A 25,750-nucleotide genomic window follows, 5' to 3' on the forward strand; every position below is an offset into this window, starting at 1 on the left:
TGTGTCCATACTCATTAAATTTGTAAGAATGGCCATGAAATTTACTATTATTGGCTCTAGGCTTAGATTTACACTCATAGATAGCAAGTCCATATTTAATACAATTATATAAATTACCTACAACTTTATTTGACTTACTAATAGGTTTTCTTCTACACATATTTTCACTATGACCAATCTTTTAGCACTTGAAGCAAGTAGGTTTGTCAGACCTCTTACCTTTTACCTTATTTTCTTGTGGTTTTCTTTGGACCATTTTCATGCTTCATGTGTTTAGATTTTGATGTTTACTGATCATGTATGACTTTTGAGCTTTGTATCCAAGAATTGTTGTATCTATATATGTGAAATGCAGGCCTCAATTCCTCACACACACTTCAACATGGTCATCATTTGAAAGATCATCCTAGAATGAATATGAGATTATTTAACCAAATAATCCAATATTTCAACATGTTTCCTTCTAACTAGAAGGATTTTTCCTTTGCTCTCAAAATGAGAAGCAGACAACTAGATGTTTAGATCAAAGGATTTTATAGATAAATGAGAATGCAAATTAATCTAAATTTATGCAACATTATTCTAAGTATAAGAAAGAAAAATTAACCTAAATGGATGCATTGTTAAACTATATGAGATTGATATAAGAAAATATTAAGCTAAGAATGCAAGAGAAAATGAGTAGATATTCTAGCATAAGTTTGATGCAAATTCAAATCAACCTCTGTAATGAGGAATGGATAGCTTCTTAAATAGAATCCAAGAGGTGATCGATGATTGAGATTAATCATAATGGATGATCAATATTGAAGAGGAGACTTGGTCATAATGGAAACTTCCTCGTGAAAAGGGAATTAACTAGTTGCCTTTGAGTGATAAAAGCAGTTATCTAATTTAATTTGACTGATAAAAGGAGTTAAGTGATTTAATTCCTTTTCTAATTTTAGTTCACCCAAAGTTTTCATTTATGAACTAAAAAGAAGATTTTGAAGAGAATATTTAATTTAATAAAATAGAATATGACCTCATAAATGGATAAACTTTAATTAGTCGATTAATTAAATTCAATAATTAAAAAGAGGAGATATCTTATTAAATAAAATGTATTTAATTCCTTTGTACATTAGCTAAAGAGGTAATTTGATTAAATCCTTTGTACACTTATAATTAAACCAAATTAAATCAATAGGTTCATGTAGCTAATTTGAGTTGATACTTAGGAATTAAATAAATATTGTGATTAATGTAGATTAGGGTTTTCTATTGGGTGATGCGACGCACTTCCTTGCCCATAGGTGGTTAATTATGTGGTGTTCCATGTTCACCAATAGTCATGGCTTTTGGTGCAACGACAAATGGGCCCAACAATTGGTATCAGAGCTTGGTTTTGGCCTGGTCATGGGTTCAAATCTCCCTGGTGCCTTCCCGACCCACATAAGCACTTGGTATGTGCATCGAGGGGGAGATTGTTGGGTGATGCGACATGCTCCCCTGCCCACAGGTGGTTAATTATGTGGTGTTCCATGTTCACTAATAGTCATGGCTTTTGGTGCAACGGCAAATGGGCCCAACATTTTCTACATTTGACACCTAGGTCAAGTAGTGATATCAGAATTAGGAAAGTCTAGTAAAATAGGAATTAGGAATGATTGAATAGACTAAAGTTGGTTAATATGGCAATGTGCCAATTTTGGGGTATTACATTTACCCCTCTTCGAATGAATGTGCAAGCAGCATGTTTAATTTAAAGAAATCAGAAGTATGAAGCATAGATCAAGAAATGAGATTGGATGACACATAAACCAATTGATAAGTTTTCAAAGGTTATCTCCAAAACAAAGCTTAATCTTAGGGAATCTAGATAGAAAACCTAGATACTGAAGTTGATAAGCTTTTAAAGATTATCTCTAGAACAGAGCTTAACCTTAAGGGATCCAGAGAGAATACCTAGATACCAAGATGATAAAATAGATAACAAGACCTATCACAATTCATAGAATCATCCCCAAAATGAGGCTTGATCCTTAGGAGTCAAGCTTTAGACAATCCCGATACCTATCCATCAAACTCTAACAAAAACTATTATAAGATTGATCAGCTAATCAAAAGATAAGATAAATGAAAAATGATGCTAGATAGAGGGGAGAAGATGCCCTGAGTGATGAGATGCCTCAAGTGATGAGGACACAAGATTTAGATTGAGTTGAAATTTAGATTCAATGATGTAATCATCCTACCCCCTCGGGAGAGAAGTCGAAGATGACACACTAGAAATATGATGTGGAGCAATATATCAAGAGATATAGAAGAAATATGAGATTATAAAGAGTATAGAAGGGATCAAAATGATTAGAAGAAAATTTGGAGTCAATTCAAAGTGATTGTGAGGTCCAAAAGACCAAGTATGACCAAAGTGGACTAGAGTTGACTTTTTCTAGGAATGTTGGAAAATTTGAAGAAAAATGTGATTTGAAAAGATTCCAAGATTCACAAAGTATTAGTGAAATTGGATTGCACAAGCATTCGATCATGTCGGTCCCAAAAATTTAAATTGTAAATTTGAGCTATTTAAGCTTGTTAGATTTTGAATTTGATCCTGAAAATGAGTTCAGAGCAACCAAACTAGCCAAGAGGGTGATTAATCGATCATTTGTGTAGTCATGAAGAAATATGATACTTTGAAGAAGCCAACAATCCCTCAGCATGAAGGAGGAAAGTAAATTAGTGATTGAACCATGTGCTTATGCAAATGAAACCCTAAGTCTAGTTACCAAGCTTCGACAATTATCATCACTGAGCATTTAGGGAGTCTTAGACATCATACAATCCCCACTGACATTGAAATCATAAGAATATGAATAGGACATATGTTCTAGTTTTGTTGGAATTAAATGTAAGTATTCAAGGCATAAGAAGCCAGAATGACCAGAACATTTGTCCCTTTTAATGTAGTAAGTTAACATAAGCATCAAAGCATAAATGCTAGGATGAACATAATTTTTCTTGCATGTAGACATACTAGACACATGAGAAATCCTTCTTATGCTAAGTAATCAGTAAGTATTCTATCTGCAATGGCCCTTGTATCCGTAACATGAGATAGAAGTTTGCTAGATATACTCATAGTGACCTGTACATTCACTTAGTAGGATGAGTATCAGTAGTTATTGTAGTATAGAGAATTCACTTAAACAAGCAAGGAAAAGAGCCAATCTCAATGAAGAGTCCATATAAAAGGAGTCGAGGTACACATGTCCATCCAATATTAAATGAAGGCTCTTATAGTGGACAACCCTCTTTATATGGATGCTTCAAATTATAGGAACTAAATTGCAAACATAAAACAAAGAAAAGATCATGCCCCTAGTCCTTGCTTCCCTAATTGAAAGAGACATCATCAAGTCACTTAAAGAGACATGATGAAGAAAAAGAAAAACAAAGAAAAACTCAACATATCCCAAACAAATTCATCATTTTTGAGTTCATTTTCTGTGTTATAGGATTGATGTCAAGTGCCATTGTTCAGAAGTTGTATGAAAAAAATCTCTTTAGTAAGGTGACAATAGTAGATAGACACAGTTAGAACAACTAGTGACTGAAGTCAAAGAGGAATCTTCAGTAAGAAGAACCTTGGTAGGAATTGAGTGATAGTAGACAAACACAGGTAGAACAATTGGTGACTGACATGAGAGAGATCTTCCATGAGAGAAATTTCAAATGACAGAAGTGATAGTAGGTAGACATAGTTAGAACAACTGGTGACTAACGTGATAGAGATCTTCCATAAGAGGAATCTCAAAAGTGACATGAGCAATAATAGACAAACATAGTTAGAACAACTAGTGACTGATGCAAGAGAGACCTTTCATGAGAGGAATTTCAAAAAGTGACACTAGTGATAGTAGGCAGATGTAGTTAGAACAAGTGGTGACTGATGTGAGAGAGATCTTCCATGAGAGGGAATCTCAAAAAGTGACCCCAGTGATAGTAGATAGATGCAATTAGAATAATTTTTTACTATCACAAGAGATTCCTATGACATTGTAGGGTGTTGCCCCTGAGTTATGACAAGATTCAATCCATGGATTCATGAGCAAAAGTAGTAAACTAAAGCAGGAAAGAAACTGTACATGAGCCTAAAGATGCATTGTAAGATATAGTATTGGGAACAAGAGGCACCTTTTTACCAAGTTTTCATATTCTTGGTAGAAATTATATTTTTTCTACCATGATGTCTATTTCCAAGATTCAATCAATGACACTTTTTCTGTTTTTCAATTTTTTTTTGAATTTTTCTCTTTTTGAATTTTTTTGAATCTTTGAGTTTTTCAAATGTTTTCGGTATTACCAAGGTGCCTATTGCTAGGTTTTCACCAAGGTAATGATTTTTTTCTGACTTTTTGCAATTTTTACATTTTTTCAAGACATTTAGATATATATAGAGAGATTTTAAAACTAAATCAATTGTAGAACTACTTTAAGTGAAGAGTGTTGACAGGCTCCTTGAGCACCTCTCCCTCAGCTGTAGAAAGTTGGTAAGTACTAGATCTTAACACTGCAGTGGCTATGTAGGGACCAAGCTAGTTGGGTTCAAGCTTCTCTCTTTGTACCCTTTGTTGTTGATTCTTAGGATTTTCTCTGAGAATGGGATCACCTAGTTGGAAGTTGCATGGCTTAACTTTCTTATTGTAACTTCTGGACATACACTAGTGATAAGCTCAAAGATGATCACATGCCACTGGTCAATGTTCAATTAACAATACTAGCTCTTGAAGCCAAGATATTTTGTAGTCATCATCAATAATGAGGCCTTTCATGGAGATTCTCAAAGTAAGAATCTCGACCTCAATTGGAAGCACAATATCTGCTCCATATACTAAAGCAAAGGGGGCTATACCGTTAGAGTTTTGATACCTTTTGTATAAGCCCATAAAGCTGGATTAATCTAACAATGCCAGTCCCTTCCTAATTTACTAGTTGTGTGATGCTAGATCTTAAGGATCACCTTGTTGGATGCCTTCACTTGACCATTACCCAAAGGATAATAGATAAAAGACCAATGTTTTGTAATTTTGAACTTTTTGCATAACTCCTTAAGATCCTTGTTTTTAAACTGTCCTCCATTGTCAATAATAATGGAGGAAGGTACACCATTCCTACATATGATGTAATTCATGATGAATAGAGCTACATTTTTTCCATCTTCTATAGAGAGAGGTACTACCTCTACCCACTTAGTGAAGTAGTCTATAGCTATAATAATGAACTTGTGTCCATTTGAAGAAGACAGGTGAACCTGACCCACAAGATCAAAGGCCCATTGTTGGAATGGCTACAACATGATAGATGGAAGTAGCTCCCTAGCTAGAGCATGAATCAGATTCCCATGGAGATGACATTTTTTATAGGACTTAGCATATTTGATTTCCACTTGTTCCATATTTAGCCAATAGTAACTAGCCCTAATAAGTTTACAAGATAGTGTTAAGCCATTAGAGTGAGATCCACAAATGTCCTAGTGTACATCTATTAATGCTCATTTGGACTCATTGAGTTCTAGACACCTAAGGAGTGTTCTATCGAGACCTCTCCTAAACAAGTCATTAGTAGTAATAACATAACGTGAAGCATTTTAGATAAGGTGACATATTTCATTTTGAGTTAGATTGTCCGAAATGTTTTGGTCATATAAGTAAGAGTATATATGGTGGTAGTAGGATGACTCATGTCCTACAATAGAACAAATCATTTGAGATTCTGGGATATCATAAGCACGGTAGAATAACATTTCCACGAGGAAATCATGTCAAAGATCTTTCTCTAGCATTTGTAACAAGGAAGCAAGAGTAGCCATGGCATCAACTACTTTTTTGTCTACCCAAGGAATTTTTTGAAAAGTGATATGAGAAAAGTATTTCTTCATGTTATCTACCATGCATTTATATAGGATCAACTTCTCATCCTTTGTCTAATATATGTCATTGACCTGATTGATTATGAGCTATGAGTCACCAAAGATGTTCAATTGATCTACTCTCCATTCAATTGCCATCTTCATGCCATTAATTTGAGCTTCATATTCTATGATTTTGTTCATTCAAGGAAACAAAATTTTGCATGCTTTAGGCAATGAATACTTTTGAGGTGTTATGAACAATAGCCCGACACCAAATCCCTATTGTGTGAAAGAACTATCAAAGAACATCACCCAAGTTTGGTGTGTAAGCATTAGAATTGATTCATCAAGAAAGTCAATGTGTAACGGAAGAAGACTCTGCATTGGTGCCTCTACTAACTAATCAGAAATTGCTTGTCCTTTGATAGCCTTCCATTCAAAATACTAAATATCAAACTCACTTAAGATCATGACCTTCTTAGCCAGCCTCTCTATTAGAGTTGCCTTGTTGAGTAAATATTTTAGTGGATCAATTTTAGCAATTAGTCATGTAGTATGAGCAAGCATGTAGTGCCTCAGCTTTTTGGAAGCAAAGATGACTACCAAGCAAACTTCCTTGATAATACTATAGTTCATTTCATATGAGATTAGTGTGTGGCTCAGATAGTAGATAACTCTTTCCTTATTATCATTGTCTTCTTGAGCTAGCAAGATACCAAGAGATGTTTTTGTTGCTAAGATGTATAGAAAAAGAGGCTTCCCATGAATAAGGGGCATCAAGATTTCTGGATGAGCAACGTATTTCTTTATTTGTGTTAAACTCTATTTGCAATCTTGACTCCAGTTATATTTCACACCTTTATGCAGAGTTTTGGTAAAAGGTTGTGACCTATCTGCCACCTATGAGATGAATCTACGAATGGATTGAAGTCTTCCTTATAAGCCCCTCATCTAATTGATATTAGGAGGTGGATTCATATCCATGATCGCTTGAAATTTCTCTAGATCAACCTCGATTCCTTTTGCAGACACAATTTAGCCAAGCAATTTCCCAGATGTTACCTCAAATGCACATTTCTTGGCATTAAGTCTTAGACTGAATTCCTCCATGTGATCCAAGATAGGTCCCAAATCTTGAAGGTGATTATTGCATTTTGTGCTCTTAACTAGGGTATCATCAACATAGTCCTCCATTGTTTTATGCATCATGTCATGAAAAATTGTAGTAACTACCCTTCGATATATAGCACCAACATTTTTCAAGCCAAATGGTATCACATTCCAATAGAAATTTTCCCATGTACAAGTGAAAGAAGCCTTTTCCTAATCTTCTAGTGCAATTTTGATCTGATTATAACTATAAAATCCATTCATGAGTGAGTAGATTTCATATTTGGTTGTCATGTCCACTATCATATCAATGTTAGGTAGTGGAAAATTAGCCTTTGAACATGCTAAGTTTAGATCTTTGAAATCTATGCAAACTCTGATAGATTTGTCATGCTTGGAGACTAGAACAATGCTTGATATCCATTTAGTGTAATCAATAGCACATATGAAACTAGCTTTTAGAAGCTTTTCTAGTTCAACTTTGACTAGTAATGCAACATGACATTTGCATTTTCTTAAGTTTTTGTTTGATTGGTTTAATTCCTGGTGCAATAGACAAGTGATGCATTATGAGATCAAGATCTAATCCTGGCATGTATGAGCATGTCCGTGTAAATTTTATCTTTTTCCCTTTGAAGAAGGAAATGAATTCCTCTTTTTCCTCTATAGATAGTAACTATGCAAGATGTATGATGTGAGGATGTTCCTCTATTCCCAAGTTGATCGACTATGTTGGTTCTATCAGCACCAATGATTTTTTCTAAAAATGACTAAGAAGTGCATCAAATATCTCATCTGTAGGTGCCTTAGAGATGTTTTCACCCTTGGATACATATTTTTCTTTTACTTTTTTACATTTTGACATTGTCACAATGTGGTTTTCACCATCAAACCTTTTTTTTTTTCCTTTTTAATTGTATGCCTGAGATATTTGATGTCAGCTTTAGTCATGTTGACACTTTGTTCCCTACTGGAAGACATTACATGTTTGACAAGGTTTAAGTAACAAGCAAGAGCATAGTAGTTCTAGAATGTAGGGACTTCAGTAGATGCATTAGAATTCTAGTCTATCAGCTTGGTATAGGTGAGTGAAAGAGATGTGGTAGGTTCAACAACGTTAACAATATAATCATCAAATGCTCACACAAGTAATTTGAGACCTAGAGTAGCTTCATTCATAAGTGTGTTCAAATATCTCTGACTTCTAACATCATTAATCAAATACTCGATGACACTAGTTGGATAAGACTCATTTGACCTAACCCTATACACTTCACCTACTTTGAGGAGGTTTTCATAGACATGAACTTGATCTGTATCTTTGTCTGTAGTTTCTTCTGAGAGAAAGTTGAATTCATACTCTCGAGAATCTGTGCTACATGGTGATAGACTATAAAATTCCCCAATAGTGACAGGGAAAAACTCTCCATCATCTAGATTTTTACAAAGATACTCAATGCATAAAGCATGACTAGACTCTCTTTTTCCTGTTGGGTATGATGTGAATCAGTAGTATCATCATAAGAAACACTATCACCATGCATGATTCTAAAATGTGGTACAAAATCATCAGGTCTAGCAAAGAATTTAGCAAGATCATTAGGAATGGGATAAGGATAAGGATCCTCATTTTCAACATTGTCTTCAAGGTCATTAGACTCAGCTTGTGACTCATTTTTAGATGAATTTTCAGATTTTGGTCCAAATTTGTTGATCCCTAGATGAAAGGGAATCTTCTTGAAGCCTAGACCAATTGTATCTTAGTTCCTCCTAGCTATTGCTTTGACAAGGTAAATTAGACCATTTTTATTGCACCCAATAGGACCAATTCCCTTGTAGCCAAAACATTTCATGAGTTTAAGACCTGGACCATACTTCTCAGGAGTAATTTCATGAGATTGTTCTATGAGGTCAACTAGAGTTTCCTCTTTGTAGATCCATGCATCAATATCTCTATTTTCATTTTCCTCCCCAAGAGGGATAGTAGCTTTGACAAATGTACAATTATATCTAGTTTAAAGTTTCAACACAAAAGGTCTCTTTGCTTCAGATGGTTTCCTATAATGACAGGGAGATTCAAGAAGAGATGTCAAAGATAGAACATGTTCTATGTGATATTTACCCATTCTAGTTTCTTTTAGCTTTAGTGACTACTTGATTTGCTTTAGCTTTTTATCATGATAATCTATAGACTCTTTATTAGTAGGTACATGTTTTGCAGCATATTTTATCATATTATAGGTATAGCCAATACTTGCAAGTATAGTGACCTCAGAGCCATGAAATGGGAACTTTACATATTGATGATAAGTGGAAGGTATAGATCGCATCTCATGTATCCATGGTCTTCCTAGCACAATATTGTAAGCTAAGGGAATGTTTAGAACCTGACAAGTGACATCCCTTTTGATAGGACCAACTCGTAGAGGTGACACAACAAGACCCAAAGATTTATGCTCAACTTCATCATACGCATTGATAGGTATCTTATGACTAGGGTCAATGGACCCTTCAAAATATTCTAATTGTCTAAGCAGAACAATAGTGACAATATTTAAACCAGCTCCATTATTGATAAGCACATGTCGGACATGTTTTTGGTGTATCATGACCTCAATGTGTAGAGGTTGATTATGTGGATGATTCAGTGAATTGTCATCCTCCTTAGAGAAGGATATATAGTAAGGTGAAGTCAAATGACCTACCATAGATTGGAATCTCTCAAGATCAAGATCTTGAGGAACATTTTCCTTAGTGAGGGCGTTGTCAAGAATTTTCCTATGAGCAGGTGAGATTTTAAGCAATTCAAAGATTGTGATTTGAGCGTTTGTTCATTGTAACTAATCAAGGATATTGTAGCTAGTACTCACAAGTTTTGTTCCTTTTCCAGATGGACCAGCAAGGGGTTTGTCTTTGTTTTGTTCTATCTCAAGAGTAGAAGGTGTAGGGCCTTTGAGTACTAACTTGGCATGATAATGTGTAACATCATTGGCACAAGTTTGTGATGAATCATTGTCAGATGTATTGGAAGCAGGACCCCTTAAGAAAAATGGTGTCTTAGGTTTAGTTTTGTCTTGTTTACCCTTGACAGTGATAATGTTCACAATACTAAACACCTACTAGTTCAACCATGTGGACTATCTCATCATCACTATTAGAGTATGTATAGTTGACCTTGTTGTTATGTTTTGGTTTTGAGTTTTCTATTTTTTCATATTGAGGGAATGGCTCCTTGAAAGCCTTGTGATCTGAGTTCTTGTTATATCCATCCACAACAATGTCACCATCATCGATTGGGTCTTGGATTTTGTGACACAAGTTGATATAGTTTCTAGTTTTATGACCTTTGTTTTGGTGGTATTCACAAAATGAAGTCTTATTCCACCATGGCAATTGTGGTTCTAGATCATAAGGATGAGAATTTTCCAATGGAGAAATGAATTTGTTTTGTAATAAGGTCTTGTAAACTATGTCCACAGGTTCACCAAGAGGTGTAAAATCTCATTTAGGGCATGTAGCTCATGAGTTCCTTAGTTTGTTTCCAAATGCCTTATTGTCAAAAAGAGGTTTCTCAACATTCTTGGATGCTTTGAGATTATCTGTAAGATTCAATATTGCCTTGGTAGATTAAGGAGTAATGTTGTCAACAACTCTATCATGCACAACTTCTCATTTTTTGTTCACATATTTGGACTTGTTTTTATTAGAGGTTGACCCTTGTTTAGTGTCCTTTTGAAAGGTTAGCTCACCCTTTTTGACCATGAATTCCTCTATTTGAATAAATTGTATGACCATATCTTTGAAGGTACATTGACTTTGAAGTTGACCTTTATACCCAAAATCAGGTAGGAAATTATCTATAAAGATGTCACCTTTGAGATTTTATGTGAGTATTTGGTGTAAAGTTGTCTCCATATTTGAAGGAATGTGAGGAAAAGTTCCCCAAATCTCTATTCAAGCTTGCATAAATCTTGAATGTTAACTAAGTGTTGTAAGTTGTGAGAGTAATGTTGGAAAATACAAGTTAGCAACCTCATCAAATATTTTGATACCAATAGGCAAACGTGAGAACCACTCCATAGCCCAACCACCTAGAATTCTTGGGAATAGATGCATGCGATATGTCTAATTATGCATACATTCCATAGACAAGGCACCAAATTCCAGCAAATAATCATGGGAATTAGTAGTTCCAAAGTATTTAACATACTTAGGTAACTCAACTCCTCTCAGAAAAGGAGGTATGTATATACTCTTATAAAAAGGAAATGGACAAATATTGTTTAAGGCATATGTTTTTGTAGGTTTTTCTTTATCACACATCATTTGAGCTAACTGGTCTTGCATAATTTTTAGTTGCTTTTGCAATTTGGAAGTTTTAGTTTCCTTTTCAGGCGTAATAATAGTTTCAATGTTAAAGTGATGAGACAACTTGGCTCCCTCTTAGGAAAGTTGGAGAAAGCATTTTTATCTTCATTAAGCAAGATTTCCATGACCTTTTGGAAGTTTTTTTCCTTACAAAATTTCTCAATATGATTAGGGATTATTTCTACATGTTCTTCACTCTCATTAGTAAAGAGAGGTTCCTTATGTCATTCATTCCTATGTTAATCTTGGTCTCTACTTTGTTCTCCATGTTTGGTTTCTTGATCAGCCATTATAGGAATGTGAGAAATTTCAATGTGTTTTGGTTGAAAAGGTTGTCTGGATAAAATTTCAATTGTATTGTTTGGAGACATATGACCTTTGCTAGTTTTAGGATCCTCTTGAAACAAGGGATTCTTGGTTTGTTGTAAGTTTATAGAGAATATTATTTGAACATGAGATGATTTGATAGGTTAGGGAGATCATGAAGATTTCTCACTAGATGAACTAGAGATAGACCATGTGTGAACTGAAAAGTGACCTCTATCACAATTATGACTCCTAGCTCTACCTCATCTAGGTCTAAGGGGATAAAACATGTTTCCACTTGTTTTTTCCATAGTCATAGACAAGAACAAAAAGAGAAAGTTTAAATAGGGACCACACTAGAACATAGTCTCAAAAAAGCAAGATAAGTGTACAGTATACTAAGGTACGAGTTGTCTAAGTATTGGCTAGAACAACCAAAGATTATGACTATCATGACATGAAGTATGATAAGCACAATAGACCAAGGACACAATAAACAAGAGACAAGACTAGTTTTGAGTGTAGGTGACAAGTCATTAGCTAAGAAAGAAGCTACTATTTGACACTGTTTGTAGATAGAGTAGAGGTACTATATTGTAGATAATAGACCAAATTTAGAGCTTGGGTAGCTTTGACAGAAAAAGTTGATAATTCACAAGAAAAATTATGCGTGAGGATTCCCAAGGAACTACATGAAAAGAGAGCCATGCGAAGATTCAAAACAATAAGTTTTGCAAAGAATTCTCACATAGGACCTATGCAGATTTGCATGAGGATGTGCTACACTAACAACAATACATGATTCTGACAACAAGAAAAATCAACAAGATCTTGCATGGGGATTCTCATAGGATTGTGAAAAAACCAAGATAGGGTTGTGTGAAGAAATGTTAAACAAAAAATTCTCGTGCAAAACTTTGGAAAAATGGGTGTGAAAACAAGGACTAGATTGACAAAAGATCCAAATTTTGAAGAGATTTTGCAAGTTTCAGATAATTCTAGATAGAGTGTTTGTTGTTTTAAAAAATTTTAGGCAAGTAGTAAGATTGTTTTCAAGTTTTGGATAATATTTTGGTTGTTTTGAACGAGACAATTTTTAGATAAACAAGATAGTTGGTTTTTAGATGGACATGGGAAGCAAGCAGTAGTTTCAAACAACCCACCCAAGGACAAAGCAACTCAGAGGGGTGGGGGAGTCTTGACCTTTAGTTTGTTTGAAAGGTTTGGAAAATGTTTAAAGACTCAATAAAAAGCATGCTTTTGTCCCTAAAATAAAAATTTGTAGAGAAGGTAAAACCTTTGTCCCATAACTTATGTGCATGCATTCACCTCACATAGATGTGTCACCCCACTAAAGGTGGTGTAGGAGTATCTTGGGCTTCTAGAAAATCTTGCACTCTTTGTTCATTTTCATGTAGGTGTTGAGTGATTTCCTTTGGGTGCTGAGTTCTTGTTGGTGCCGAGAGATTTCCTTTGGGTGCCAAGTTCCTATTGGTGCCAAGTGATTTCCTTTGGGTGCCAAGTTCCTATTGGTGCTGAGTGATTTCCTTCAGATGTGGAGTTCGTAGTTGTTGCCAAGTGAATCCTTTCAATGCTAAGCTTGTGTGGATGTCGAGTGCCAGTTTTCATTTGCCAAGTTTTTTGTGTCTGGTTCTAGTTTGGGCCAACTCTAATTGCATTTAATTCAGTTAGGTAGTTAATATTTGTAAACTCTACTTGCATTTAATTCAATTAGGTAGTTAATATTTGTAAAGAGTCAACTTGTGGCTTTTCTATGTTCTAGAATCTTCTGTAAGCTATTTTGGCAAGTATAAATAGAGTGTTTAGGCTTAGAGCTAAAAAAGTTTTTTTGGAGGATTAGGGAGCAAAATTGAAACATGAATTTGTAGTTGGATCTTTGAATGTGAATGTATTTGAAATTGGCTATAACCTAGAAGGCCTTACAACTGGGCATGTATGAAGATATTTTGATGAATCAATAAAATATTTCTCTCTTCTTCCTCCTTTGGTTTTTGTTCCTTGTGTTCACTTCCATTGTGTTAACTCTTACAGGGTGGTTTGGATAGCTAGGCGAGCTTTTGGCCCTAGTTTTTCACCCTTTGTCTGCATCAGTTGGTATCAGAGCACGTTGTTCCTGAGTGTGCAAGCATTTCATCAAAGTGTGAGGTAGTTTGTACTAGGACCTTGGTTGGCCAAAGTTTATCAGAGCTTGAGGTTCATCCTTATGGATATTGGATCGTGTAAAATCTTGATTTGGATTTGGTTGTAGGGTGGTAAATCTATGGATTTGACCTATAACTTGTAGAGGGTTACGATTTTGTAGGAACCTAATTTGTAAAGATGGTTCGTGGTAGAAGAAATTTTAATGATGCTATATTGGATTAGTTGAGACAAATTGTAGCCATATTAGATGTTGTAGAGATAGCCCAAAGGAGAGGAGCACATATTGATGATGTAAGTGATGATGAAGCAATAATACCAAATCATAATCTAGAACCTGAAGAAGATTAAGATGCAAAAATATTGTTGAGTGTTGTCTAGGGAAAATTCAAAGCCTGATGTAGAAGTTGTTCCTTATGATGGAAAATTGGATATCAATACTATGTCAGATTGGATCTCTGATATGGAGAAGTTCTTTAAATATGAAAACACTCCTAATAATATAAAGGTGAAGATTGTAGTCACTAGGTTGAAAGGTCATGCATCACTATGGTGGGAATACTTGCAAACTAATAGACAAAGGAGAGGAAATGAGAAGATTAGAACTTGGCCAAAGATGGTGAACAAGGTAAAGAACAAATTCCTTCCTACTGATTACCAAGTTAGCTTGTTGAGAAAGATACAAAATTTGAGACAAAAGGATATGATTGTGAAAGAGTATATTGAGGAATTCTATAGACTGGACATCATATTTGGACATGTGGATGATTATATTGAGAAAATTGCAAGGTATATTAATGGATTAAGATCTAGAATTTAAGATGAAATAAGTTTTGTGAAGTTGGAAAGTGTAGAAGAAGCATATCAATAAGCCTTGAAAGCTAAGGAGATCTTGACAAAAACGCATGAACAAAGACAAAGAGGTATAGGTGGTAGATTCCATAAAGGCAGAGGTAGATCTTATAGTGAAGGTGGTAGATTCCATAAAGGCAGAGGTAGATCTTATAGTGAAGGTGGTAGATTTGACAATTTTGTGTAGGATAAAGGTAGATTTGAATAGAAGAATGATGAAAAAGGAAAGACTAAATGGAAAAGTGGTAATTCTTACCGAAGAGGTACTAATTCTTACTGAGGAAGAGGAAATTCTTATTCTAGAGGTGGATTTCATGGTAATTGTTTCAGATGTGGTAAAGAGGGACATCAATCTTTTGAATGTAGATCCTATGAAAGTAGGCAAGGTAATAGAAATGTTGTGATTCAAGGAGATGGTGAGGGTTCAGCAAGTGGACTTGAGGCTAGAGAAAATTTGATGGTGAGAAGAACCTTATGTAATAAGGGAAGTGATAAGGAACCTATTTTAAGGAGAAGTCTTTTCAAGACCGGATGTAATATGGCTAGAAAATGCTACAAAGTGATCATTGACAGTAGAAGTTCTACAAATTTGGCATCAGAAGACTTGGTTACCAAGTTGCATTTGTAGAGGCTGAAGCATCCTAAACCCTATCATGTTTCATGGATCAAAGATGAGCATATGATATTGGTAAGTGAGCAATGCCTTGTGAAGTTCAAGATTGGACATTACTTTGATGAAGTTTTGTGTGATATTATGCCCATGAATTGTTGTCCTATTTTGTTGGGTAGACCTTGGCAATATGATAGATATGTTGTACATGATGGAAGATTGAATCAATATACTCTTTGGGTGAATGGGAAGAAGCAAATATATTTTCCTTTGATTGAAAGTCCAGATGAGGTTAATTGCACTACAATAAAATTTTGCATGATTAATGGAAAGCAATTTGAAAAGGAAGTAAAGAAGAATCAGGTTTGTTTTGCTATTATTCCTAGAAGACCAAGTTCTAGTAGTGTTGACCAAGCAATAGAAGCTGATACAAGCCAAGTCATAGACAGTGATGACTGAGTATCAAAAGAAATTAAAGAATTTTTGGATGATTATAAAGATATTGTTGTTGATGATAATCCTTATGGTTTACCTCTAGTAATAAGTATAAGTCATTGTATGGATCTAATTCCTAGAGCTAGTTTGCCAAAAAAAGAACCATATAGACTAACTCCTACAGAGAATGAAGAACTTAACAAACAAGTGCATGAGTTGTTGTAGAAATGTTTGATCAAAGAAAGCTTGAGTCCATGTGTTGTACCTATTGTATTAGCACCCAAAAATAATGGAAAATGTGTACTAATTCCAAAGCTATTAACAAGATCACAATGAAATATAGGGGTCCTATACCGAGGATGGATGACATAATGAATTGTTTGAGTGGAGCAAAGTATTTTACCAAGATTTTTTTGAAGAGTGGATATCATTGTATCAAAATCAAAGAAGGTGATCAATGGAAGACTACTTTCAAGACAAAGGATGGTTTGTATGAATGGTTGGTTATGCCTTTTGGTTTGACTAATGCACCTAGTACTTTCATGAGGTTGATGAATGAAGTTCTAAAAAGATTTATGGGTAAGTTTGTAATTGTTTATTTGGATGATATTTTGATATTCAATGAGATTGAGGAAGAACATCTTGAGCGTATTAGACAAGTATTTTAGAGGTTGAAAGAGGAAAAGTTAATGATTAATCAGAAAAAGTGTTCTTTCATGCAAGAGGAAATTGTGTATTTGGGATTTGTAATTTCATTTGATGGATTGAAGATGGATCCTAAGAAGGTTAAAGAAATTTTGCAATGGCCTACACCTGAGAGTGTGAGTGAGGTAAGATCATTTCATGGTTTGGCTAAGTTTTACAGAAAGTTTATAAAGAATTTCAATGTTGTTTGTAATGCTATGACTGAGACAATGAGGGGAGATAAAAAGGTATTCAAGTGGACACACAAAGCTAATAAGAGTTTTGAGACTTTGAAACAAAAGGTTGTTGAATTACTTGTGTTAGCTTTACCTAATTTTAACAAAGTATTCCAAGTTGAATGTGACACAAGTGATAATGCAATAGGAGCTGTATTAAGTCAAGAAGGTAAGCCTATTGCTTTCTTTAGTGAAAAGTTGAATGATGCTAAAAAGAAATATTATGTATATGATCAAGAGCTTTATGCTATTGTTCAAGCATTGAAGAAGTGGAGACATTATTTGATTCCTAAGGATTTTGTGTTGTATACTGATCATAAAGCTTTACAATACTTGGGAAGTCAACATAAATTGAATCAGAGACATATGAAGCGGGTTGAGTACTTGTAGTGTTTTACATTTGTGATCAAGCATAAGAGTGCAGATATTAATAGAGTTGCTAATGCATTAAGTAGAAGACATTCCTTGTTGACTAAAATGAAGGTTGAAGTTCTTGGTTTTGATGAAATGAAAGAGTTGTATGATGTTGATCCTAATTTTTCTAAGGCATGGAGAGAGTGCAGAGTACCAAATCTGATAGATCATGAAAGTAAGTATGATGAGTATTTCATTCAAGAAGGTATGTTGTTCAAAGGTATATAGTTGTGTATTCCTAGAAGTTTTATGAGGTTGAATCTGATTAAAGAAAAGCATAGTGGTGGATTAGCTGGACATCTTGGAATTGATAAGACATTGAGTTTGCTAAAAGAGAACTATTATTGGCCATAAATGTATAAAGATGTTCAAAAATTTGTAAAGAGTTGTGGAGTTTGTCAAGTTGCAAGAGGGGTTAGTCAAAATACTAGTTTGTATACACGTATTGCTATTCCTGAGAAACCTTGGATTGACATTAGTATGGATTTTATTCTTGGATTGCCTAACATAGTGAAAGGGTATGATTCCATATTTGTTATAGTGGATAGATTTTCTAAGATGGCTCATTTCATACCATGTAAGAAGACATCAGATGCTGAGAATGTTGCTGAAGTTTTTTTTAAAGATATTGTGAGATTGCATGGATTACCAAGAAGTATTATTTTTAATAGAGATAGTAAGTTTGTTAGTTATTTTTGGAAGACTTTGTGGAAGAAGATGGGTACTAAGCTGAAGTTCAACTCTACATTCCATCCACAGATAGATGGATAGAAAGAGGTTGTGAATAGAAGCTTGGGTAATTTTCTAAGATGTTTAGTTTGGAATAAGCCAAGTAATTGGGAGATGGTATTGATACAAGCTAAATTTGCATATAAATTTTCTGTGAATAGGAGTACAGGGAAGAAACCTTTTGAGATTGTTACTAGAATGCATACTAGAGGTATATCAAATTTGAGAGATGTTGCCAGTGAAGAAAAGAGAAGTGTTGTAGGAGAAGAATTTGCTAATTTTATGGAGTCTTTGCATAGGGAAGTGAAGTTGAGGTTGGAACAGAGTAATCAGAAGTATAAGGAGAATGTTGATCAATATAGAAGACACCATGATTTTCAAGTTGGTGATGAGGTGATGGTTCATCTGAAGAAAGGAAGATTCCCAGTTGGAACATTCAATAAGTTGAAGATGAAAAAATTTGGACCTTGTAAGATCTTGATGAAGTTTGACAGTGGTAATGCTTATGAAGTTAAGTTACCTGATGACATGGATATATCTCCTATATTCAACATTGCTGATTTGTATAAGTATCATGAGTCAGATGATGAAGTAGTTGTACTTGATGGTTACCCTAAAGAATAGATTAAAGAAGTTGAACACATATTGGATCAAAGAGTTGGCGAGAGCACAAGAGGAAGAGATTACCATGAGTATTTGGTGAAGTGGAAGAATAGACCAATTGAAGATGCTACATGGATTTCTCAATCTAAGTTGGATGCAACTCAAGTTGTGACACTTGCATAATTCAGGAGAATCATTTTATCCAACCCCAGTTATCTGATGCAAGAGCATCCTCGGTTTCTAGAAAATCTTACACTCTTTGTTCATTTTCCTATTGGTTTTGAATGATTTCCTTTGGGTACCAAGTTCTTGTTGGTTCTGAGTGATTTTCTTTGGATGCCGAGTGATTTCCTTTAGGTGTCTAGTTCCTGTTGGTGCCAAGAGATTTCCTTTGGGTGCTGAGTTCCTGTTGGTGCCAAGTGATTTCCTTTGGGTGCCAAGTTCTTGATGGTGCTATGTGATTTCCTTTGGGTGCTGAGTTTGTAGTTACTACTGAGTGAATCCTTTGGATGTTGAGCTCGTGTGGATGTCGAGTGCTAGTTTTCATTTGCTGAGTTGTCTATGTCTAGTTCTAGTTTGGGCCAACTGTGTTTGCATTTAATCAATTAGGTAGTTAATATTTGTAAAGAGCCAATTTGTGGCTTTTCTATGTTTTAGAATCTTCTGTAAGTCATTTTGGAAAGTATAAATAGAGTGTTTAGGCTTAGAGTGGAAATTTTTTTTTGGAGGATTAGGGAGCAAAATTAAAAGTGCAAATTTACAGTTGGATCTTTAAATGTGAATGTATTTATAATTGGTCATAACACAAAAAGCCTTACAACTGGGCATGTATGAAGATATTTTGATGAATCAATAAAAGTATTTCTCTCTTCTTCCTACTTTGGTTGTTGTTCCTTGTGTTTTCTTTCATTGTTAACTCTTGTAGGGTGGTTTGGATAGCTGAGTGAGCCTTTGGCCCTAGTTTTTCACCCTTTTCCTACGTCAAGAGGGAACTTGTGTTTTTGGTGTATTCCAAGGGCTCAATAACATATCCACTAAATGAAAACCCTTGTGGCAGGGATCAAGCACATATACCACCTTCCAATGACTAGATACATGCTTATGGTGAGTTCTATAGGAGAGATTCTTCCCCCTCCTTGCACAAAGATTATGGGCCCTTTCAAAGGTGAACCGAGTAGCAACTAAATAAGAATTTTTTACTTGGCTTCCATTCATATTAACCCCTAGTGGCTTCACAAGCAAATTTGAGGCTAGCAGCCTACACTAGCATCTATAAGTGCACACACTTGACTAGCAAGACTAGGGCTGGTGCCAACTAGTGTAGTTTACAGAGCCTCTTCTTGATATGTGATATTAAAATGAAGAAGAGGAAATTAATATGGCTTTGGAGTCTTTATCTCAACAAAGCTTCTTTATTAGAGTGAGGTGGAATCTCCAACAAAAGGAGTGTGCTCACTTGGGTCATTCCTGGAGGTTGGATTGCTCCAGGAGGTCCTATAAAGGTTGACTTGGACATGTAGTTTAGATCTAAGGGTCCAAGTATTTGCATACTCGTCTACCTCGTCACCTTAGCCAAACATGCAAGACATGTTAATCACTAATCGATCCCACCTTGTCCTATTCCAAGACATTGATTCCCTAAAGGAAGTCATCATCTCTTCATTAAAGGTTTCATTTGGGAGAACCATTAACTTGCTTGCCTCCCTCAGGTACCATTTTTAGAGGGTTCTAGGTTTCTGATTTACCCTTGGGCATCACTTCCAATTGGTAAAGAGCATACTCCCCTATTCCCATGTCTTTCATTGTATGAAGTTCAAAAGCCCTATTTATACTATGTGTGGAAAGTAATAAAGAAAACACAATGTTTTAAGTGGGTGTGAAATGATTTTTTGACATGCGTATCTTTGACAAAACATCCTGTAATCACACAATAAGTACTTATTTTAAGTGTTTTGATAAGGTGTCTTTGACATGCATCCTACAAACCACTGTCAATCTATTTGAAAACTATAAATTAGAAATAAAATGCTTTAGAAAACACCATTAATCAAATGGAAGCTTAACTATGGATAAATAAAATTTAACTTTTTTGTTTTTTTATACCAATAAAATAGCTTAGAAAATGTCAAAACCTATGAATTTTTAAAAAAAAATTTAAATGTCTCGCAAACCACTATTAAGTTGTTGAAAATTAGTAATCAAAAGTGAAAATGCTTCAAAAACCATTGTTAGTTAGATCATCAAGATAAAAAGAATCTAAAAAATTCATAATGCAATTGCCAATGCAAAATTTTGCATGAAACCCTCCATAGGCCCACACAAGAAAATAGTGTGTACTGCATGAAAAACCACATAATTATACACTTTTTGGTGTGAGGAAGTGAAGAATAGGGAGCAAAATCTCAGTTTCTTCAAGTGAAAATGAGATTTTTCATGTGAAAATCTAGAAAATGGTACAAACAACCATGAAAGAATAATTAAAAATGTAGATAACAAAGTAAATGAGGCTAGAAAAATTGAGTTCTCAGCCCCACGATGGGTGCCAGAAATGTATATGTGAAATTTGGGCCTCAATTACTCACACACACTTCAACATGGTCATTATCTGAAAGATCATCCTAGAATGAATATGATAATAGTTCGACCTGTTGCCTTCTAACGAGAAGGATTTTGCCTTTGCTCTCAGAATGAGAAGTAGACAACTAGACCTCTAGAACAAAGGATTTTATAGCTAAATGAGAATGCAGATTAATCTAAAAGTGTGTAAGATTATTCTAAGAATAAGAAAGAACAATTAATCTAAATGGATGCATTGTTAAACTATATGAGATTGATATAAGAAAATATTAAGCTAAGAATGCAAAAGAAAATAGGTAGATGTTCTAGCATAAGTTTGATGAAAATTCAAATCAACCTTTGTAATGAGGAATGGAGAGCTTCTTAAATAGAATCCAAGAGGTGATCGACTGTCAAGATTAATTTGAATAGACAATCAAGATCAAAGAGGAGACTCAGTCATAATAGAAACCTCCTCATGAAAAGGGAGTTAACTAGTTTCCTTTGAGTGATAAAAGGAGTTAATTGATTTAATTTGAGTGATAAAAGGAGTTAACTAATTTAATTCCTTTTTTGATTTTAGTTCACCCAAAGTTTCCATTTCTAAACTAAATAGAAGATTTTGGAGAGAATATTTAATTTAATAAAATAGAATATGACCTCATAAATTGATAAACTTTAATTAATTGAATAATTAGATTCAATAATTAAAAAGAGGAGATATTTTATTAAATCAAATGTATTTAATTCCTTTGTACATTAGCTAAAGAGGTAATTTTAATTTAATTAAAGTATGAAAACTTATAATTAAATTAAATTAAATCAATAGGTTTATGTAGCTAATTTGAGTCGATACTTAGGAATTAAATAAATAGTGTGATTAATGCAAATTAGAGTTTTCTGCATTTGACACCTAGCTCAAGTAGCAATTATCAGAATTAGGATTGCCTAGTAAAATAGGACTTATGAATGATTGAATAGACCAAAGTTGGTTAATATGGCAATGTGCCAGTTTTGGGGTATTACAGTATCTTTGGGCTTTCTCTGATTCTTTAATTTCTCATTCAACTTTTGCAAGATCTTACTGTATTGATTGAGTTCCTTGTTTACATCTTTCTCTAGCTATAATTATTTCTTTAGTTTCTAATTTTCCTCTTTCAGTCTTAAGTTCTCAATTGAAATCTCTTGTTTCTCCATAATCTTAGCATGAAGGTGTTCATACATGATAACATTCTCCTGTAATATAGTAAATAGTTGTTTCTTCTTTTCATGAATTGTATTTTCAACATTACTCTTTCCATCTTTAGCAATTTTCCTAGCATCTTCAACAACTATTTTTCCTTTCAGATCTTCATACATTCTAGCTATCTACCTTTCTAGTTTCCTTTTTAGGTTTTTGAATTTTCCTTTCAACCTTTTATTATTCTCCATCGGTTCCTTAATAGCTTTCTCAGAATCTTTTTGATACTTTATCCATGTGTTTTATATAGTCACAAATTTCATTTAGTTGCATAGTAAGGTCTTTTCTCATTGAAAGAGATTTCCACATCTTTTCTTGTAGCTCATGAATCATGTCATCTTTCTCTTCAAGCTCTTTCTCATACTTGTACCTCTCCATTATTTTGGATCTTTTCCTCAAATTGTTAGGCTTAATATCAAAAGGACCAACTCTTTGATACTAATTGTTAGGATTTAGAGTTACTAGGTGAGTGTGCTCAAGAATTTGTACGACCAATTAATTCCAAACTTAAAATTGCTTTCCTATAAAACTAAAATGCTACTTTATAAATGATTAAGTATAATAAAATTATAAGATCACACATATGCTCATGAAATAATGATTTTGGTCTCCTTGAAACCTTTTGTTAGAAGTTAAAAAAATGTGTTGGGAATGGTACCTACAAATCTTCACTAACACGGTAACTAAGTAGCCTGATTAAGAGAATACAATTATCTTCTGGGGGTTCACCTTATTAGGAGTGACTACCTTGTTAGAATTAAAATTAGATCTTGTAAGATCTATCTTGTTAAAGGATTTACAAATTTTTTTTAAGAGTTGACCCTACTAGCGGACTTATACTTTGAACATATCAGGGTCCACCTGAGCTAGTCCAATTTACCAATTATAACTATTAGGTAACAAATAAATCTCTAATATTTACATGGCACTCCTTTCCAGATAGACTCCTTACGATCTCTAATCTTAATCTTCTATATTGCACACTTCTCTTCTCTATATCTTTATCAGAATTTCTAGATCATTCACTTTAGCTAGTTTTCACTACCTATTCTCTTTCTTCAACAATTACTTCTCTTTGCAACACACCACTCTTCTCTCTATCAATCTATCTATTATAGATCTTTCATTTTTACCTATGATAATTTTTCCTCTTAACCCTGACCCTTCATTTCAACTTTGAGTTTCCTAGAGCTCCATTTTCTCAAACATTTATGAATCTCAAAAATTAGATTCAACCAAGACAGCTTTGATTTTTGTTTTCTTGTCAACTTCTCGTACTTGTAAAAATGTATTACATATAGAATCCAAATTTATGCATATCCCAAGGTAATACATGTATTTTTCTTAGCCTTTACCTTGCACTTTCACATCACTAAATGTGATTTTCTATTTTGCTTTAACCTTTTCCTTAACGTGTATGCATATTAGTCACACTTTGTCATATAATCATTGATCATGATAAGTGTCTTTTCTTTTCCTTTGTAACTTGTACTTTAATCAATCAAACTATTGGATTACCAATGTAGTTCTTGCTCACTAATTAATGTATGATTTCCATCTATGATAACCATTTGATAATCATATACCTAGGTGATGCAAAATGTCTCCTTTTATCTTCCAATGCCAATTATCTCAATACATGATTATTATCTTTTACATATCATTCATGTGATAATTACTTTTCATTTTATAATGATTAAATCTACAATTTTTCATATTTTATTGGGCTAATTACCTATTTGGTTACATTAGTATAATAAGATGTGGACTTTCTATAACCTCAAGGTTTAACTTATTGTTAATCTCAACTTGTTAGTTGACCTTGTAAATAGTTTCTTTGGGATGAAAGGATGGATTATGAGTGAGTACTTGGATAGTTAATTAGAGGGTCCTATGACTTGTATTTTCTTGGTTTGGAAATCCTAGTTTCATTTGGTGTGATTATTAGTAAACTTATATGTGCATGAACTTATAAAATTTTAAGATTGAGAAATAATGTTATGGAATTGGTGTTAGGGGTTTTAGCATATATGAGAAATAAATAATATTAATACAATACAAAAATGATAAAAGAAAATAATACAATAGAACAAAGATTTTACTTGGTTCACAAATATTGGCTATATTTTCTAGAGAAGTAGAAGTCCACTTATATTACTATATAGAAAGGAGAAAATTATATCTAATATTTTTTGTCACATAACCACTTATTTATCAATCCCTTTTCGAGGTAGTTTACAAGGTCAGTAGTAAAAATAAACCCTAACCTTATAAAAAAATCATTAAGGGTTATGCACTTGAACCCTCACTTCTTGGAAATTGTTGCCCAAACCCCCCCCACTTTTGAGGATTTCACCCTTGAACCTTGAAAAGGATACATGGTGAGTGCACACCACTTTCATAATCAATCACTACAAAATAAACAATCTTCCGGTTGGATATTGACCAAACTCTACACTAAACAATCTCCCAGTTGGAGACTGATCCTATAGGAATATTGCTACCTCTAAAGCTTCCACTAGATTTTTGTACATGGAATTGACTATTTGTCATGTCCACTATGATTAATCTATAATACCAATATATACTTAGTATTTTTTAAGTGATCTCATCAAGCATTGTGCACATTCTTTATTTTGTTTTTCCTATTTTTTACTTATAAATGATCTTTATATCTTCTCATTGAATATGACACATCCACTCCTAATAATTTTGTAATTCTCAAAACCCCATAAAAAATAACTAAAATCATTAATGCCATACACAATAAAAGTACACTTATTTGATTTTACATCAATCTTGATCATTTTTCTATATAATTATGGAAAAATGCTTCACAACCAAAAGTTTTTAGAAATGATTAATTTATCTTTTTCTCTTGTCCATGCCTCCTCTTGAATAGTAGCATCCATTTCCTTTGAAAAACCTATGTTTACCAAGTAAAAAAGTGTATCTACAACATCTGCCCAAAAATGTAATGGCAACCCTAGATGCAATCTCATACTTCTTGCATGTTCCATGTTTGTTCTTGCACACAATTTTCTTATGAAATTCTAATAATAATATTTTCTCCACAATCCAATGGTATGAATGATAAATTTAAAAATATTTTTTGTAGTATTCACCTCCATTATTTGTTTTGAGACAATTCAATTTGTTTCCTATGCCATTCCCAACTAAAGTTTCCATTTCTTATAGATATATAAGGGACATTATATTTTTTGGGAATGAAATAAACCCAAACTTTGTAGTTGCATCATCAATAAATGTAACATATTAATAAGACCACCAAGATATGGTATTTTGGATGGTCCCCATAAATAAAACTTTCTTATATTCTCCATAAACATGGTTCTTAAAAAATCCAAAACAACTTATTTCAAGCCTAGCAATACATTCTTATAATGGAAAATCTTAACCCCCTTCTCACTCATGTTCTCAAATTTATTATGCCATAGAGTTGTATCAATTCCTTTGGAATCTAGGTTAAGAGAATCATTAGTTTTACTGGTACATAAATAGAATATAAATAGATTTTTCCATTTTTCTAT

This window comes from Cupressus sempervirens, chromosome 3 (assembly GCF_028749045.1).
Source record: "Cupressus sempervirens isolate cs-2001-9-10 chromosome 3, ASM2874904v1, whole genome shotgun sequence".
Lineage (NCBI taxonomy): Eukaryota > Viridiplantae > Streptophyta > Pinopsida > Cupressales > Cupressaceae > Cupressus > Cupressus sempervirens.